Here is a 17,705-nt window from a genome sequence, read left to right as displayed (position 1 = left end):
TGAGCTATGGTTTTGTTTCGCCCTCTTGACCGCGGCGAGCTGTAATTGGTCATTTTCATTATAGTTGACTAAACTGTATCGAAATGAATATTATAGTTGAGTTGGGAGCCCGTACATTAAAAATACCCATTTGCAGTTTGGTATAAGAAATCTTAATTCAAAAATTACAGTCGTACAGTAGAAAAAAAATATAGTGTCTCAATAACGACTCCTCAAACCCGGACTTGTCAGTCTTCATAATACCTACTTGTCCATGCTTCCCTAAAACCTTTTTACTAAATTTATACGTTCTGTAAATAGAGTTGTAATATAGTTGTAAGGTTATTTAATTTGTATGTCTGTAATAGGCTGAAAATGGAGACACTGTCTATAGAATAAGATCATTTATGTATACCCATTTTTGTACAAATAAATAATTTCATTTCATTTCATTTCATTCATTTCATTTCATTACGTAAGGATGAGAATTTACTTTACTTTAACCGCTAACAATAAAGCGTTCCGAACATGCAGAAACCGGAGGATTTTTTTCTGTATCGAATTTATATTTTTTTTAATAACTGCCATTTCCTAATGTTACTATTTAAAAAGCGTTTTATTTATACTTCATTTATGAATTGAGAGAACATTTCATTATATTATAATAAATAGAAACGTAGTGCTACTCATAATATGCAAATAATATTTAACTAAAAATAAAAGTGACAACCCTAAGCGCCAACGCAAGAGTAGGCAAATAACTTGCCGAGCGGCCTTAGATTCACTACTGTTCTTAGTGTACTGTGCCTTCGGCCTTCACATTTGGGTAATTCTTATTCTTATGCATTTTTTGTGTAACACGTAAGAATAGCATGTATTTTTGTGAAAATAAGTAAACTCTATATTAATATACTTAGCAATTTACCTCTTGTTTTAGGTCAACCTAAATGTATTGTCCTAAGAGTATTAGAAACATATTAAAAAAAAATTACAAGTGCGAAATGTCACGGACCGTGTAGTGTGACTTCCCCAGATTTTGTGATATTTAATTTTTTTTTTGAAAAAATATGAAGTGATTTTGCAATAATTTATATCAAATATAAAACACTAATCCATTCTACAACACTGTCTAAAAATTATATGGATTTATAACGATTTTCTATAATTTTAAACAACATACATTTTGTGATTAGTTTTCACGTCACCACCGCGCGTGGTAATATAAACATGCGGTACTCGGTAGAAAATTATCTTTACTACTGGCAGCCTTATTAAAGTTTTTTTAGAACAGCAACACTGTGTTGTTGTCAGGTTTACAAATGGCTGAAGGGAGAAGTTTTGTCTTATAATATGATAAACAATACATTGTGACTTAAAACTTTATGTCAAACAAAGGAACATGTTAGTAAGCCTTAGTAACCACGACGTCCACGACAGCCTTAGCAGTGTCAAACTTAACATATATACAGGATGATTGATGAGACGTGAGCAGGACTAATCCTGTACACTCAGTAACTGATAATGATAATTGATCCATGACCGTCCTATTTAGGTGAAATAACCACACCTTTTCCCTTTTTTTTACTTTGTGGTGAGGTCAAATTTAATTCTCTACAATCATGGTTACCCTACAAAACCTAATTATTCAACATAAAACCTCTTTAACCATGGGCGTACGCAGCATTTTTTAAGGGGTGGGGCAGAAGTAGGGGAGACTGGGTACGTTGTAACAGGGTACGGTTGAAACAGAAATTCTTAGCTTATGGTCAGAGACCAGTGTGAGGCAGCTGCCCCACCTTGCCCCACCGTGGGTACGCCTATGTCTTTATCCGTAATGACAGCATTTTGATTCCAAAGAAAATATACTGTCAAACTTGAGTGAGATACGAGTTTTCAAAAGTAACCAGACCGTGATGACATTAAATTTGACACAGAATATCGGCACCTAGTTTAGTATTCTAATTTTAGGGTGACCATGCATGTAGTAAATAAATTAATAACTTATTTTTTCAACACGACTAGAAAATTAACGTTAACCTCACTAATACTGAAACGAAGCAGTTGCTTATAATTTACGAAATGCGCAGTGTTACAGGCCTATTCGGATTTCGAGATAATCACATGCTCTTGAGACGATTTAGAGATCAACTATAGATCTACATTAGATATCGACTAGATGTGACTTGGATATCTAAGTCATAACACTCATAACTTGTCGAAATTGTTCAATAGGACCTCCAGAATCCCGGAAACGTCAAATTTGACATATCTATCTTACAAATATCTTTAAATTATCCGTATCGTAACTTGTTGAAGTCTAGTAGAAATCTAATTCATTTTCCGAATCGAGCCGAGTGGCGCTAAATGTGTTAAAATTATCATCAAACTGTAACCGCCTACCGCCACGCCTATACGTACTCGCAAAACAAAACTTATTGTAAAAGGAAATAATTCTACCACTATACGAATTAAACAGAGACTAAACTTAATACGATTTCAATAGTAAATAGGACTTTTTTCTTCTAAAAGAAGAGTTGGAATGTTCTAACCATTGACGTATATCTCAGGACTGGCCTTATGGGCAATAAGAATGGGGCATGAACAGGGCCAGTACAGCGGTGTGACACCGCTACAACGCGATTGGTTGATGAGTTCGCATCACGCGCGCGATTGGTCGCAACTAGTTGCGTTAGACTGCACGATTGGCTCGAATTCGTGAGTGAGAGTGCCACCGCTCAACTATAGCCGGTCAAACAAGTTTCTCAATAGAAAAAAACGCGAAATTAAAATTTTCTATGGGAGGATAACCCTTGGCACCTATATTTTTTAAATTTGCCGCTCTTTCCAACTGACGGAAGTTGCTTGACAGAGTATAGTACCATTTTTAGTGCCCGTAAGGCCCATCCTGAGATATACGTCAATGGTTCTAACACAGGGGTAAAGCTTTGATTAAATTAGCTGAGATTGTTATGAACATTTATGTTTAGCGGATTATCTTATTTCCTTATACTCGCTTGTCTTAAGAGTCCGCAGCAAGCTCGGTTCTCCATACAAACGTAGTTACGCTCTCATTTTTAAACGACTAGCCAGATTGCTCTGAAACTTTGTACTTACAATATGATAAGGTATATCTAGTCCTGTAATTAGTTTATGTAGCTTCAGATACCACAGTTAAAATATACAACGAAAATATTTGTTTCATACGAAACATGTTTTTGCTCTATTTCGTTTGTTTTATAAACTGGAGCTACATAAACTAATTAGAGGACTAGATATATCTCATGTCATTGTATGTGCAAAATTTTATTACAATCCAACACGTAGTTTTAAAATGAGAACGAAACTCCGTTTGTATAAGAAAGTGAAATTCGGCCGAGCGTGCTGCGGACTCTTAAATTCTTATTCTATTTATAACATAAGCTTGGGATAAAACTTTCATAACATTTTATAACTAATGGCTCTGTGTGTGTGTGTGTATGCCCGACTCTTTTAGTATGAGGGCGCCGAAGGCGCCCGGCTTTGGAACGCCTAGAGCGTACGTCTCTTGTACGGCTGTTTCATACATTTTGGCTGATCTGGACTTCTATACCTAATTCACGTTATAAAATATTTCAGGTCATTAAAAAAACACCATGTAAAAGCATAGCCCGACGTACGAGGTACGCTGTACGCGTTCCAAAGCCGGGCGCCTTTGGCGCCCTTATACTAAAAGAGTCGGGCGTAGCCCGACGTACGAGGCGCGCTGTACGTGGTCCAAAGCCGGGCGCCAAACAATTTTTTTTTGCAAATACCTTCTTGTATCGCCGTAGCCGGGTAATACGCTAGAATCCAGAGCGCTTGTAGATTCGTAGTTCGAATTAGGTACCTACCCAATAAATTAATGTTTTATCGGGTGCATGCACAAGCAAAGCTGTGTGCTGCTAATTTACCTCTTTCAAATGATATACACGTAATCATTACTTATTTTTATTTTTTTGGTTTGTGACTTTATGACCTCTAGAGGGCGCCGTGTTAATTTTTTTGTGACGTCATGTAGCCTATAACCAGCGGACGATTAAGACGATTTGAATGACATATCGTTTGTCAAATTATAATGTGTACTTTAGAAGTTATGAGGGAACAAATGAACATACATACATACCGGTCAAAATCAACCCTCCTTTTGCGTTGCCGTTAGTCGGGTAAAAACTAGCCTAAATCTACGTATCTATCTTGCTCTATCTCAAGCACCCTCTTCCATTTTGACATCTTGCTATCCCTGTCGTAAATAAATCACAGTCAGTCAGGGCCGTGAGCAAAGAGTTATGAGCGCAGTGGCCCGCACATACGGCTGCCATCTCTAAACCCGCCGAACCCGGACAAACACTTAAAAAAATCCGGACATTTGGCGTAAATCGCATTTTTTCCACGGACGTGTATTTATACGGTTTTTACCTACTTTGTACACAATAATGCTGGTAAATAATTAAATTCAATAAAGTTTTTCCTCATATAAAAAGTGGACACTTTTTGTAAACCCCCACGGACAGCCTCCAAACTAGGACAAATCCGGGGAAACCCGGACGGATGGCAACCCTACCCGCGCAACATAATGTGGCTAACGAGAATTTTTAATTCTACTAGGTAAATAAACAATATTTTATGCAACAGTTACATGATTAGGGTTCTAAAACTTCGAGTGTTACAGAACGAGTCGTATTTTAGGTACTTTTGTAATATAAAGTGCGTCTAAGCTAACTATGCACCGATTTACATAATACAAAGTGAGTGAGTGTCATTATAAAACGTCATATTTTCATAGAAATCTTTGCTTAAAGGGTATAATTTTTTGTTCTTGTCTGTAATTTTCGGTACAAAACAGTCTGCCGATTTTTGCGGGGGACGGGCACGTCAAATGTATACGTAACGTAAAAATGTCAGATAAATGTCAGTCCATACAATGTGCATGACCATTGGCCGCCTATTTTCGACAGAGGGGAACGCCTGCTAATGGCTACTCCATTTGGTTATATCCTCTAAGGAATTTGACATTAATGATGACATTACCATATTTTGTCATTGCAAATGGATTGCATATTTAGCTTGGCCCGACTCCTAATATAGACTCGGATTTAGATAATTTTAAGAAGTGAAAAAGTATTAATAGAGTCAGACCAAGAAAAGTCTGCAGCGGATTTGATAGCCCACGCAGTGCAAGTGTTATTTTAAACGTCAAACTTCTATGAAATTATGACGTATAAATAACATTTGCACTGCGTGGGCTATCAAATCCGCTGCAGACTTTTTTTGGTCCGACTCTACATTCACTGCCTACGTTTTCGTAGCGCTACGCTCGTAGCCCATCCTATCATTTTCCCGCTTTGTAGAGGAACGCGCCAAAAGCGACAACGATCGACGTTATAGCACACGTGTCTTACGGCCCGATTCGAACTTTAGGATACGTCTAATATTACAACTAGATACGATATGGATTTCATTATAACACTTTAAACTCTCGCGTTTTGTACACATATTTAATTACACAAACGGGTCTACCGCGATATAATTTCATTGTTTTTACCTTTAATTCCGACGTTTCAGCTGAGTTGCACCAGCTGTGGTCACGGAAAGACTGACGTCCCAACAAATCAAATCCAATCCAAATAAAAAAAAAACAATAAAAAAAGAATCCAATTCCAAATCAAAATCCAATGCCAATTTCAAATCCAATTTGAAAGGTAAAAACAATGAAATTATATCGCGGTAGACCCGTTTGTGTAATTAAATATGGATTTCATTTTTTCTAAATTATGGCTTCGGTCCAGTGGGACTATTTCGCTAGTGTCAAGGTATTGGGAGCTAAATACAACTATTAAAATTGTACGGTTAGTACAAGACAGTGTACGGTGATTTTATTAGCTCTTGTAAAGCGATAGCTGGACTTTACAAGTAGCACGTGGACTACCGGCCGTTGACTCCAAAATGGTTAAACGCGCTGCAAGATGAATTCTCCATTCACTGCACACCACCACTTTAGTTTACTGTATAATAAGCTATCGATATTACACTTTAAACAATATTAATGAGCAAAAAACAAAGGAATTAATCACGACGTGTGACTATCAAGATGGCGCTCGAACCGGAAGTCTCACGATATGGATTACATGTCAATAAGCCGTATTCGAACAATTTGATACGTCAAATACTAGATATTGAAACGATATGGATCGGATATGTCAGTGTCAAACAAGTGTCAAAATTGACGTCTCTTCAAACAAAAACGTCACTTTTGACACTGACATATCCGATCCATATCGTTTCAAAATATAGTATTTGACGTATCTTATTGTTCGAATACGGCTGAATGTCAAAAGTGGCATTTTTGTTTGAAGCAACGTCAGTACTCAGTGTCTTTTGACACTGACATATCTACAGTTCTAATCGGGCCGTTACGCAAGAACGGGCTTTATCAGTAACAATAACGAATGTCCAACAAAAACCTTTAATGTCAGTGTCAAAAGTGACATTTTTGTTTGAAGAAACGTCACTTTTGACACTGACATATCTAAAGTTCTAATCGGACCGTTACGCAAGAACGGACTTTATCAGTAACAATAACGAATGGGTCTTCCGGTTCGAGCGCCATCTAGATAATAGTCACGCGTCGTGATTAATTCCTTTGCTTTTTGCTCATTAATATTGTTTAAAGTGTAATATCGATATAGTCAGACCGTAAAAAGTCTGCAGCGATTTTGATAGCCCACGCAGTGAAAGTGTCATTTTAAACCTCAAACTTCTATGAAATTATGACGTATACATAACACTTACACTGCGTGGGCTATCAAATCCGCTGCAGACTTTGTTTGGTGCGACTTTAGCTTATTATACAGAAAACTAATGTGGTAGTGTGCAGTGAATGGATGCGTTTAACCACCATTTTGGAGTCAACGGCCGGTAGTCCACGTGCTACTTGTACATTCTAGCTATCGCTTTACAAGAGCTTATAAAGTCACCGTACACTGTCTTGTACTAACCGTACATATTTAGTCGTCGTATTTAGCTCCTAATGCCTTGATGACCGATGGGGCCGAAAAGTGCTCGAGTGGAGACCACGGACTAGCAAGCGCAGCGTAGGACGTCCACCCACAAGATGGACAGACGACGGATGCTGGATGCGGGTCGCTTCCAACCGGTACGAATGGAGGTCCAAGGGGGAGGCCTATGTTCAACAGTGGACGTCTTATGGCTGAGATGATGATGATGATGAATGCCTTGATACTGGCGAAATAGTCCAACTGGACATAATTCTAAAAGAAACAATGAACGTTACGCAAGAACGGACTTTATAGTAACTAACGAATGTCCAACAATAGTTATTTGTACAACAAGAGATCAAAGTTTGATATTTCTTCGAGTGCTTATTTTGAGTCCCGTGCAAGCGAAAGATTCTATAATAGATTCACGAGCGTAGCGAGTGAATCTAATTTAGAATCTTGAGCGTAGTAAGGGATTCAAAAGCGCACGAGATGTAAATAACTTTGATCTCGTGTAGTACACAAAATTTTTCACCTTAAGCAGTGAGAACATACCTAGAGGGACAGAGATAATAGAACCCAAGTATATCGAACTTGTATTAGACCCCGCATGTTGAAATGACATTTGACTATAAAGGTCACTTGAATGTCATTTTGTCTCACTCAGTGAGCAAAATGCGATTTTGCTCACTGAGTGAGACAAAATGACTCAGTGAGCAAAATTGCATTTTGCTCACTGTTTTTAAGAAGCAAAGTACCCTTGTTCGACCTGCTGAGGTGAAAAAACCTTTATTGTATGCGATCTTCCATTACAAACATAACGCGACCCTCCAGTTTGGACATTTATTGAGCGATCTTGACACTGGCCGCTATTCATTAGTTCTGTTATATAACGGATCGATCTGGTACACAAAGAAGGACCTTCGGTTGCGACAATGGAGGTATATCTGTGGTTTCGTAGGAAAAATGTAGCTATGGGGTGGGTATAAATAGAGTTAGACCAAGAAAAGTCTGCAGCGATTTGATGTCCCACGCAGTGCAAGTGATAATTTCATAGAAATTTGACGTCATAATTTCATAGAAATTTGACGTTTAAAATAACACTTGCACTGCGTGGGCTATCAAAATCGCTGCAGACTTTTCTTGGGCTAACTCTAGCTAAGTTTAGACCTTCATCTAAATGAAGTAATAAATATCTGGGAGACCGAGCATTGCTCGGAAAACATATAAAATCTAAAATACGGGTTTTCCCAGAGATAGAAGCTAGCTAGATCGATTTATCGGCCCTGAAAACCCCCATATAGCAACGTTCATCGAAATCGTTAGAGCCGTTTCCGAGATCCCCGAAATATATATATAAACAAGAATTGCTACTTTAAAGATATAATAAGATAATTTGAATTTTTACTAACGTGCTAAGGATGACTCACGTTAGACCGGGCCGTGTCCGGGCCGGAGCCTCCAGCGCATCGTTTTCTATGGAAAGCATCACGTGATCACCTGTCATGTCATAGAAAAGTAAGCGCCGGAAGCTCCGGCCCGGACATGGCCCGGTCTAACGTGAGTCCCTTTAAGGTGAATTGGGGAAGCTTCGTAAGCGGGGTTATTTTGAATTTATGGCAAAATATTTCAACTAAAGTAGAAGCACAGTGTTCTGCTGTAGAAACAGTATGCAATACGCTTTGATACGCGTTGCAGTACTTGCAGTAGCGTAGGTGCTGCTAAAGTATGAAGTGCCTCAGGTTTTGTAGATGTTTGCCATTTTCAAAATTATTTCGAAGATACCCCAATGGGGCTATTCATAAATTACGTCATTTCAAATTAGGGGGGGGGGGGGGTCTGGACATCGGATGATGGTAGCATGACGTAGGAAGAAACGGGGTCATTCGAAGCACGATATTTGGATGATTTTAGGGGGGGGGTCAAAAATCGTCAAAAAACGATGACGTAATTTATGGACAGCCCCAATGCACCTCACTTGGGTCATTTTATTGGTGGAACAAAGTAGGTATCCGAGTACTTCAGAACGTTGGGAAATTACGAAAATCACAAAAAGTACATACAATACAAACGTTACTTTTTTCCGTTTTTTGCGTAATGGTACGGAACCCGCGCGTGTCCACCTCGCACTTGACCGGTTTTTTCGATTGGCGTTTGTCGATGTACTATTGTCATCTTGGCCAAGCCCCTTGTGCTTAGCCATAAAGCCATAATTGCACACCCTGTAAGTATACCATGAATCTAGTATTAAACTGGATTGGGCATGAGTGGTGGGGATAACTGACAGAACGGGATAGTCTTACGTATCTTTCAGTAGGAGTAGCAGAGAAAGCGCTATTATTGTTTGTCCTTGTCACAGTCTCACATATTTTTTGTTCCCCACCGTTTTTTAGTATGGATAATGGTGGGCAACAAATAAATTCGACCAATCATAGTGACGCATTGCGTATGTTTTGTCCCTCGCGGAGGCACGCGTATACCACTTCTGGGTCAAACAGATCACTGTGTTATGTCTTTCCTGTAGACATACACAAGAGTTAAACTAGTGTGTTATCGCGAACAGCACATTGTTCTCTCCTGTGGACTATAGTTAACAGCTTGTGGGCGTGTAAGCAATGATTTTATCATAGTTCTCTAAATAAAAGGAGGACCTTTTCACGTGGATAAGGGTTAAATAAGAACATTAACCTTTATAGCCCTTAACTCTTGTGTATGTCTACAGGAAAGACATAACACAGTGATCTGTTTGACCCTTCTATAGGATCCTACCTTCTATGAAGTATACAAATATCCGCATCCTATATAAATATATGTAACGTATAGCTTTGTTACTGAGCCCACTAGGGATATGAAAATACGATTTGAGGTAACTATAGATATTTTATTTGTATTGAGACGTAGCTAGCAAAAATTGCTTTAATGTGTGTAAGTAAATGTAATTGTTGCCAAATCATCAAAACTAGTTCTAGGTATAGATGGGCATTTTCACTTAATTGAACACCTTTAACGGCCGGTTAGCAATCGTTACAAAACTGACGGTCAATGTCAAATCCCATACATTTTGTCAGGAATGTAACGGTTAGATGTTACTGAAACACGACTTAAGTCACGCTTTAAAGTAATAACTAAATTTACAAGAAATTTAAGAATTCACTGTATAATAGATACACTTTAGAAATGTGATTAACTTCTTGCCTGTCAGTTCGCCATAGTACCTACACATCTGTAGGTACTATAGGTACTATCAATACTATACGATATAACACTTGATTTTAAAAATCGGACAGTGCTGCGCTCTGGCGGCAGAACATTGCAGTAATACCCTATATAGAGTAGGACCAAGAAAAGTCTGCAGAGGATTTGATAGCCCACGCAGTGCACATGTTATTTTAAGCATCAAACTTCTATGAAATAATGACGTATAAATAACGGCACGTATTTAACCGGTCAACTAATTAATCGAATTTGGGCAGTTTAAAATAATAGAAATGGGTACTAAAATTAATAGTTTGGCAACTAAAACGGAGCCTTAAAATATATCAATATGAGTTGTATTTTAATGCCGTTACAGCTTTTGTTTATTTTTAGGAAGGTACCAAATATTTATTATTTTAAAAAGAAAACGGCTATCTATTAATTTAAAATTCAAGTTCTTTTAAAATATTTTCTTTGGTCACTACACGGTCAACCTAACACGCTCCTCCTCGCTTCGCTCGTCGTCGCACCTAGCTGTTGACTCTGGCACAGTGGTAACTATTGAAATTAGTAATAAAAAAATTAAAGACCTAATGGTCATGGCCATTAGGCCATTAAGTGTTTCATGATTAGGAATATCGACTATAAGTATAGTAAGTATAGTATGATATGTAAATAAATTTGTGGATTAGGAAATTTGTCAATTTAAAGTAGGTATGCATATGTTTAAAATTAAATTATTTAAAAATGGAGTATTTAAAGCTTATGTATACCGGCTGTCGCCTGTAACACGAGCAAATAATTAAAACATAGATTGTACTCCTCAAACGGTGACACTTTTGTTCAACAACTTTCAAAAATTATGAAGCATTTAGACTCCCTATTTTTCATACAAAATAAATATTATTATCTTCAATGGACGCCATCGCCACGCCATATCATTGTGATTGACGTTGCTTGTCACGCCTTAAACATAACAAAATTCGCGATACATTGCGTCTTAGAATAAACTTTAAAGTGTATTAAAAATCAAACCACAAGTTATTTTTAAAAGTCGCTGAACAAATGTTGATCAGTATGAGAAGTACAGCCTACAGTAAATTTTTTTGCTCATATTACAGGCCACACCCGGTATAGGTATCTTAGGTATTCTGTTTATGTACAAAATATATAAACAACCAAATTTTATGATCGCTTTACAGTATTAGTTGCCAACTTATTATTTTAGACACCAACCTATCGATTCAAGTTCCCTATAATTTTTTTGGGTAGCTTGATTTTGCTGCCAGTTTTTTAATAATACGATGCTTAAATTTGAGGCTAATATAAATTTATTGGTGCTAAAATATTAATGCACATCCAAATTATATTATTATATGCCCAGTCAAAGTTCCTGTTTAATATTTTAGTTGCCCGGTTAACAATAAGCCATAAATAACACTTACACTGCGTGGGCTATCAAATCCGCTGCAGACTTTTCTTGGTCCGACTCTAGTACTATATCGTGTACCATCAATATCTTCATACAACAATAAAAAAATGCCGAAATGCACTAAGGGGTTGCCAGAGTGACGTGAGTTGCTGCACAGTCCTGCAATAATATGTTACCTACTCTTCGAAAGCCGCAAAAATATGTGACACGTTCTAATGGCTCTACAAATAAGATCGCGTCTGATATTTTTGCGGCCTTCGCTGTGTAACATATTATTGCAGGTGACTGTAACTATCGATTCCTTTCACTGGCATTTACCACCTGTCCGTTACGCATTCACGCAAGCAGTGCATAGGTAGGCCTAAGGGGCCCACTGATTAACAGTCCGCCGGACGGTATCGGCCTGTCAGTTAGAACAAAATTTTGACAGTTCCGAACAACTGACAGGCCGATACCGTCCGGCGGACTGTTAATCAGTGGGCCCCTTAATTGCAATGATTTCAAAAATAAGGATAAGCACGTACGTTAATACAATTCCGACCGAACATTCTCGTTAAGCAACACAGGCTCCATCTGTTGTATAGTATGCGTACTACTGGAGACATTCCAAATCGGAGACATTCGGCGCGATTCGAGAAATGAATGAGAGATTACCCGCCGCCAAAAGCCCCAGCCGCCATAAGGTACCTTTTACCGTGGAACGTCACATATCTTTACTATTTCATATCTAGTGAATCTCTAATTAATTTCCCGAATCGAGCCGATTATCTTAAAGGGCTACCCGAGGTTTTCATCGATTTTTGACAAGTTTTGAAACTTGAATCGTATCTCCTTTTTTTGCACTACAGATAAAGATAAACGGTTATCGGTTTTTCAATCTTTTATCTCCGGTTTTGTCCACCGGATTTTGAAAAAATGAATACTTATTCTTTTATGAATGTTTTAAACATTGTCCAAAAAATCACTTTTTTCGTATCTAGTTTGCAGTGAAGGATCTTACATGTGTACGAAATCTACATATTTGGGTTCGTCTTTGAGGTCTCGAAAAACGTATCCAGGGTTTTAATTTTAAAATAATTAACATGAAAGTTATGACCAGAAAACCAGTTTTTTAGCCTAAAATTGTTCAACTTTGATGCCAGATATCTCGAAGACAATGAACTTTGAAGTAAATATGGGATGGGATACTATATTGCTTAAAGCCGTTAATATAATAAGCTACAAAAAACATTAGAAAATTAAGGGATTCAGATCGAAGGTCATTGGCATGGGGTAAGACTGCATTCACTGGCAACGTTTTCGTAGCGCTACGCGTAGCCAATAGCGTTTTCTCGCTTTGCAAAGAAAAGCGACTACGAACAGAGCGCCCGCTGAACGGTTCCTGGCACTAAAGGCTCGGCTACGACACTGCGCGACCGGCGGCGGCGGCAACTGTGGGAACGAAAGGTCCAATCGCTGTCTCGTTCCAACCTATGGTCGCGCAATATCGAGGCCGAGCCGTCAATGTGTTAATCTCTCGCTAACTTTATATGTAATTTACTGAAAGCGATTTATTTAATTTATCTCCCCGATATTTTTCTTCGTGTCCGTCCCGCATCAGCTTCAATGACCCGGAAAATGGGGGCTATTTACGGGGTGCAAGAGGAATTTAGATTTTATTAATATGATATTGATTTGATCTTATCTGGCCGCGTAGCCAACATGCCAATCGCTTACGCTTCGTAGCGATCGCAACGCAACTGTCACTGTCGAGAGAGAGTGATAGAGAGACACAAAGCGTTTCGTTGTCGAAACGATAGCGATTGTCACCTTGGCTAGGCCGGCTGATATCACAAACTACTAAGAAGATACTACGTATACTGGCTGATATAATAATATCGCGAAGCGTTTGGTTGACGTAAATGGTGACCGAAGAGCTGGCGGCTACCTCGCACAACGTATCAGCATTGCGATACAGCGAGGAAATGCCGCCAGCATCCTTGGTACAATGCCTCAAGGGCCTATTTTAGATTTAAGCTGGTTATTAATTTCGTTTAGTAGAACGACTGTATAATATCTTGTATGTAAATAAATGATTTTTTCTTTTAAACCAAAAAGAAATATCCCAAGTAAATTATAAATTGAAATAGATATTATGATATCTAAATATACACTAAATATCACACATAGAAAATCAAAAAATATTTCATAACTCGCCCCGACTTCGCACGGGCTACACAAAACCTTTAACAAAACACCTAAACCTTCCTGAGAAATCACTCTATTGAAACCGTATGAAAATCCGTTCAGTTGTTTTTGAGTTTATCGCGAACATACATACACACAAACAGACAGACGCGGCGGGGGACTTTGTTTTAATAAGGTGTAGTGAAATAATTTGATTTGTTTGCTAGTTGGAACACATGTACAGTCAAATAGTAGATTGTTAACCAAGGAATGAAATGATGCCTTTCATTCGAGTTAAACACTCTACTTTTCATTTTGAATACGAGGAAAGTAAAACGCATGTGTTTTTTTAAAAACATGACTAAGTATACATTTTTACAGTATTTTTTGAGGGTAGGTACTTTCAATTAACAATTTAGTCAAAAGTATGAGGAGTCAAATATCAGAATGGAAATTGTATAACAAATCCATTTATACCCATATTTCAATTGCTTATCGTAAAAAAAAAAATCGTACTTGGAACCTAAAACGCTCTAGTGCAGAAACGTATCATTTTCTGCACACCTTTTAGAACAACAATGACCCTCTTTGAGAGCATGAAAAATGAAAACATTATTTAAAGTAACTCGCAGTCAAAAATATGTAGACGACCGTAGTCACTGTGCACACGCCATTTTTAAAATCATGGCCTGCTTCCAGTTTCTAACCGCTTGAGGGGTTATATATAAGCGTGCTCGTATAATTATTGATGTGAACGGAAACGAATAAGATTAACATCGGATTACGATCAATATCATATATTTAACTTCTCAATGTGGCCAGGACACGTGGACTTTCATACTCATAATTACGTCATAGGACTTCGGTGCAAAATCGGCACCAAATCGCTGGATAGGAAGACAATTAGAAAACCCTTTTTCCTGACAGCCAGCTAAGTACCCTTTATCCGAAAAATGCCACATTTTTCTTCGCTCAAGGGCAGCGTCGGCTGAAACCCAATGGTCCGGAAAACGGTGGCTATTTAAGGACCCGGTCTAACTCGTGAAAGTTGTAAGTACTTATTTATTGAAGTGAAAACTTCTTTAGCGGCGCTGGGCACTTTTTGAGGTGGGGAAAAAATGATAAACTCGAGACAGCGTAACGCGATCACGTGACCGTAACGTTTAGATGGCCACTCATTTAGATGGCATTTAAATCAATAAAGAAAAACTCAATGACATTACATGAAACAGGTTCTAATCTTGTACGGGTTGAAATACGAGGATCTCAGAGTTACATTCTAACTTTATATCACTCAAATATAATTCAATAAAGCTACCTACATCTTGATGAAATCACTAATAAAAGTGAACTCTAGTACTGGTGAATAAAACTCAAAATATCATGACCAAATATATTTACTCGTAGATGCGAGGTCTGCAAGGTATAGCTGGTCAAGCAAATCCTGTCAGTAAAAAAAGGCGCGAAATTCGAATTTTCTATGGGACGATATCCCTTCGCGCCTACATTTTTCCAATTTGCCGCCTTTTTCTACTGACAAGATTTGCTTGACGCAGTATAACTTTACAATTTCTATTCGAATTTTAAACAATTAACGCTACAAATTTGAATTTCGAATTTTAAACAAGCTCACTGACCAGCAATTTCGGAACTAAAGTTTTTCAATAGAAAGGAGGATGGGTCAATTATACATAGTGCTGCAGACATTTTGGACTAGTCATTGAGTTTTCACTTCTGTCGGCACTCCCGGAGTGCAACCCGTTGTTTTTTTTTTTGCTAAGGCTAGAGTAAAATGAATATAGTACATATACTATAGTCTGTCTTTAGCTATTTAAATACAAGTAAACAAACAATTTGTAAATTTTCGGGTAGTTATAACATTTATTGGTTAACCAACTGTAACGTAGTACATTTTTCTAAATTTATATTAAGTATTATTGAGATGATTCATAATTAAAAGAAAAATACTTTTTCGTATTGCAACGTTTTTAACAGTGTCCGAAACAAACTATATTAATTGCACTTATTTGCATAATCTGTTGCATTCAGATGCACCTCTAGATGCTTATCTGTTGCCGGGGTTGTCATACGAGTAAAAATAACTAAAACTTGAGATATTTAGATTGTCACTCCAGGAAAACTTTGTATGATTTAGGTATGTTTTTCAGGTAAAAAATAATTTTGATATAAAACAAAACATAGAAATTACAGACTTACAAAGTGGCTCTGGAATGAAACAATATTAGATTTAATGATAAAAATATATTTCTTAGGCTCAGGAGTGAAATTGTCCAAACAATTCAGACAGAATTTTCGAAGGATTTGTGTCTTCAAGGGACTGCCACCCTACTTTTGTTAGGCCCTCAGGGACCTCCATATTGGAGGAGTTCATTCGAGAATGATTTGCACATTTGATTTGGGAACCCCTCTGGGGACACTCGCTCGCAAGAGCACAATTCATGGGAAGACCACACTTTCGACATGGTGGTCTGAAAGATGGAAACGGCTTGAGTCCTTCGGAAGCTCCACTGAGTGAGTACTAATTAAATTTCGTGGTGATCAACTCCACAATGGCGCGAAACGTTGTGGGTTTGTTCTTAACCAGGTTTTGGTTCTTTGCAGAGTGACTCCTGCTCGAGGGAAGGGAGCGCTCCGCCGACAGTCTTAGCAGCTTTCAGTGCGGTGAGCTAAATTTACAATTGTTTCGTTTCTTCTCTAGCGGCCATAAAGGGCATCGGCTAATATAACCTTTTCTCGGTTTACAGGAGCCGGGAATTTAAATTAATTTAAATTCAATTTATTTCATCATTTCAAAAGCTTGGAAGTCAATTTATGAATATTGTTTGGGAGACCTCCTGGATCGAGGAATTAAGCATCCCATCTGCCACTGCCACGTCGTCTTGGTACCACGTGCGCGGCCCCTGAGCTCTACATCTCCGCTCAGCTTCTAGCCTTCTCGGGGAAACCAGCCTGACACCCCGCAGCGTCTGAGGAAGGTTTTCATCCTGAGGTCGGTCCTTTCCATGTTTTAATTTTGTAGGGCATCAGCACCAGCTGTAAAGTGTAGAGTGAATTTAAAACTATGAGCAACCATTAAAGTAGCATAAAGACTTTTGAAAATCCTGGTACATCGAATTTAGAGTTACGATAATTTAGTTCTTAAATAAGTAGAATTCTGTGTGAAGCTTTATTCTGGACCTATTAAGCGGCCCCGCCGTCCACTGAGCTAAGTTCTTCCATTAGGTGTCGTCAAATCAAGTTAGAGGTTCACACAGAGGTCATAAGTTTAGGTTAAGCCACTAACATTGCATAGGCAAGATTTTAGTAATAAATAAAGTTCCTTAAATATAAATTTGTTCGCTTTTTATCTCCCAAAATAGGTTCCTCCAGCAAGCAATTTTTGACACCACATTTTTACTAATTAAGTTAATTTTATTTTCTGTGCTAACGTGCTATGCTTTATTGAACAAGCCGGAGCTTTGCAATCTTATTTACCTTTTAAAATAGCACGTTTCACTGGCGCCCTGGGAATAAGCTTGCTGTAGGAAATAGGGGAAATTCCATGTACCAGGAAAGTTGTGAAATATTTACTGTGTTACTCACCTTTTTGTTTAGTGTTGGTTGCTCTTTATACATTGAATAGTTTTTAGATATCATAATTTGAAGATTTGATTGCAATTCTGCTGTTTGCTACACATTTATTTGTTGTTTTTTGGAAGAGAAAGTGACACACACTTTTTGACTTTTTGAGGTTATATTGCCAACCGTAAAAAATAACGTGGTTTTGCACTTTGCACCAAGTATATGTTTTGAAATTTCACTGATTTTATATACTAAGTTTTGATTTCAACATTTGATGTGAATTTGTGTCGTTTTTAAGCATAAAATTGCAATTTAAAAGGTTTTTGTGCATTCTTTTG

The 17,705-nt window shown here is 37.9% G+C and overlaps 1 long non-coding RNA gene across 1 annotated transcript in view; it reads right to left on the bottom strand.

The window, feature by feature from the left end:
- Positions 1 to 3,002: 3,002 nt before the first annotated feature.
- The window catches only part of LOC134803830 (uncharacterized), a 180,380-nt gene continuing 165,677 nt past the window's right edge, over positions 3,003 to 17,705 (bottom strand). The window contains exon 2 of the long non-coding RNA XR_010146029.1: positions 3,003 to 3,235. This is a non-coding gene — a long non-coding RNA (uncharacterized LOC134803830). The remainder of the gene's footprint in view (positions 3,236 to 17,705) is intronic.

Source organism: Cydia splendana, chromosome 27, assembly GCF_910591565.1.
Source record: "Cydia splendana chromosome 27, ilCydSple1.2, whole genome shotgun sequence".
NCBI lineage: Eukaryota > Metazoa > Arthropoda > Insecta > Lepidoptera > Tortricidae > Cydia > Cydia splendana.
The sequence above is the reverse complement of the archived record's forward strand: the minus strand, read 5'-3'. Positions and strand labels throughout refer to the sequence as shown.